Genomic DNA, 2,677 nt, shown 5'->3' with positions numbered 1-2,677 from the left:
CGCCTCGCCTGCTTCTGCTCGCGTGTGTGCGTTCGCTGTCCTCTTCGGCTTTCTTCTGAAGGTCGGTCGTCTGCATCTCGATGCCAGATCCATTCAGGATTTGCCTTCTGTCCCCGCCGGCAGCGCTCGGCTCCCCCGTGCTGCGCCTGTGCCCGCGAGTACCGGGGCTGCCCGCGGCCCCGCCGGTGGTTGCGCTGCTCTGTCCGCTGCTGCTCTGTCCGCCACGGGACTTCTTGGGACCGAAACAGCCGGGCTTCCGAGGCTGCTTGAGCTCACCCTCCTTGTTGCCATCTTCCACCAGGTGTACTTAGGGCAACTTTTTAATCTGGAAGATTGTTTACATGTTTCTTTTGAGTGCCTGGGGGAAAAAAAAAAATTGAAATTAAATTCCTGGGGGTTTTGACCTGAAACAATCCTTTATCTCGTATTTTTAAATATTTAATACGTTTGTTTACTATCTATGGTAATTATTACATAGCCATTGCTATATGTGTTTGTCCGAGTTTTTTGTTCATGTGGTCAGTTTTTTATCCCCAAACCCAAGTTATAGTGACTCTTCTGTTTCAGGAATTGCTTTTAACAAGCCTGTCATGAAAGGCCACGACAATAACCTCTGTCTTTCCTAACATGTTTTAGTGCAACTAATCCAGATATGGGGGACGACTGAAAAACAATTCTGACTGACTACCATATTCTCCCTCCTTCACTGCAACTCAGAAAACATTCTTTGATCATCAAGCAAATAGAAATGACTAGAGCAACCTTATCCTCTTTTCTTCTATGTCAAATGTGATTATGATAGAATTTCTTTGCCATTACTATCTCCAGTATGGTTTACCAGTCTTCCTCAGTCTAAAAACATGAACTGGTAAACAACAGCAGAATTTACAGGAGGGATTTTAAATTTCCTTGTCCACAAATCTCACTGCCATTTATTGGGAGTATTAAGCAGCAGCTTGCCAATGCCATGTAACATCCTTATTCTGAACTCCAAAGAAAAAAAAGACCAACCCCAAAACCCCACAACACTTTGAACTTCAAACAGATGCTCAGAAAGTGTTGTGATTTCAAAAGTATTCAAATACCTTGTGAAACATTTTCAGAAAATTACTTAAAAAAGAGGCAAGTACTGAAGTCTAAACTGCAGCATGAACTTGAGAGGCAGCTGACATTTAAAGACAAAGGGCAAGAAGGGAAAACAGGAAAGTAATACTACTCTGAAAGTTCACTACAAATAAAAGAAATTAGTTAATCTTCAGCACAATTAAATTTCATTACATAATAACTCAATCCAATGCTCTAAACTTAAAGAAAAGTCTTGCAGCTGTTATGATGGTACGAACCACAGAGAAAACCAAGGAGAAAGAAAAAAGTAGAAAATAGATATAAACTCATTTACTCATAACAAAATATTTTGTTAGCTCCCCATCGCTATATCTAGAATGTAGACTGAAAGTGTTTTAATTTTTCATAATTCAGAATTTTTGTTACTTATTTTTTTTTTAAGCCAACAGGGCATATCCCTTAATGCAGCTCCCCCTTTCTTTAGAAAAGTACTTTCCCTTAATACCTAAGCAGTTGAGAAGAAATATATACATTTCCAGTTTCATTTTCCTTTCTCCACTGAGTCATATTTGCTAGCCATTGCATCAGCGTTGTTGGTAAGACATGTTAGGAACAATTTTATTACCTGTGGAAGACTATCTGCAATAATTAAAAATATTGTTCCTTTGTTTAAAAAGTATCAATGGAAAGTTCCAGAAAAAGTAATCTTAAGATAGAAAGTATATTCAAAGTGTATTTATATCTGAGGATTCTCTTTCTGTTCATACTTCTGGACTTTACAACAAATAGGAAAAATAAGTTCTGAATATTACTAAAGTATTAGAAATGAACTTTATATAGCTGGACTCACCAAAGTTTTTGTCTTGATCATCAGTCAGCTTTTCCAAAATTATCACTGTAGGCTTAACTAAGCAGGTTTTATTTCCAGTGGTGACTGCAATTGTTGCATACTCGACTAGGACGTTAGATCCGGGTTTCAGAAAGAAAACTCCCTGGTACACGTAGGTGCTTTTGGAAACACCTTAAAACAAACAAAAGCCATTGGAGAGGAGGAGTTGAGGTAGATGTTTATTTAGAACTACTGAAATACAGACTTGCAGGGGATTAAAAAAAAATTAATTTATGTCAGAAGTATCTAAAACTACTCTGAAATATTAGATCTAAATTGACTTTGCAGGCAGAACTAATAGCTCTATTTTGTGTAACAGGAATTTCATAGTACACAATGTAAATGATTATAGCATTATCCTTCTTCTTTCTATCTTACCTGGGGGAAAAAATGCACCTTTGTGCAAATGCCGCCTTGCTTTCTGGCATGTGGGTGCTCTCACATTATAGTCCTGAAAAACTCATACGGCAACAACTCAGGCATTGACCCTTCCAGAATGGGAACTCTGTGTAAACTTATAGCCATTAACTTCTATGTAACTGCCTTTAACCACAGATCTCAAAGCATTTCAAGGAAGGGGCAAATATTATGAATACTGGGTGTTCACAGGTAGGAGAGTACTAATGGGTGAGCTTTAAAGGACCTTTGGCAAAAACTACAGTGTATCAGAATAATGGCACGGGGCCTAACGAAACAAGTTATTAAAGGTTTACACCTATTCAA

Source organism: Hirundo rustica, chromosome 6, assembly GCF_015227805.2.
Source record: "Hirundo rustica isolate bHirRus1 chromosome 6, bHirRus1.pri.v3, whole genome shotgun sequence".
NCBI classification, from domain to species: Eukaryota; Metazoa; Chordata; class Aves; order Passeriformes; family Hirundinidae; genus Hirundo; species Hirundo rustica.
Note: the sequence above shows the minus strand (reverse complement) of the source record.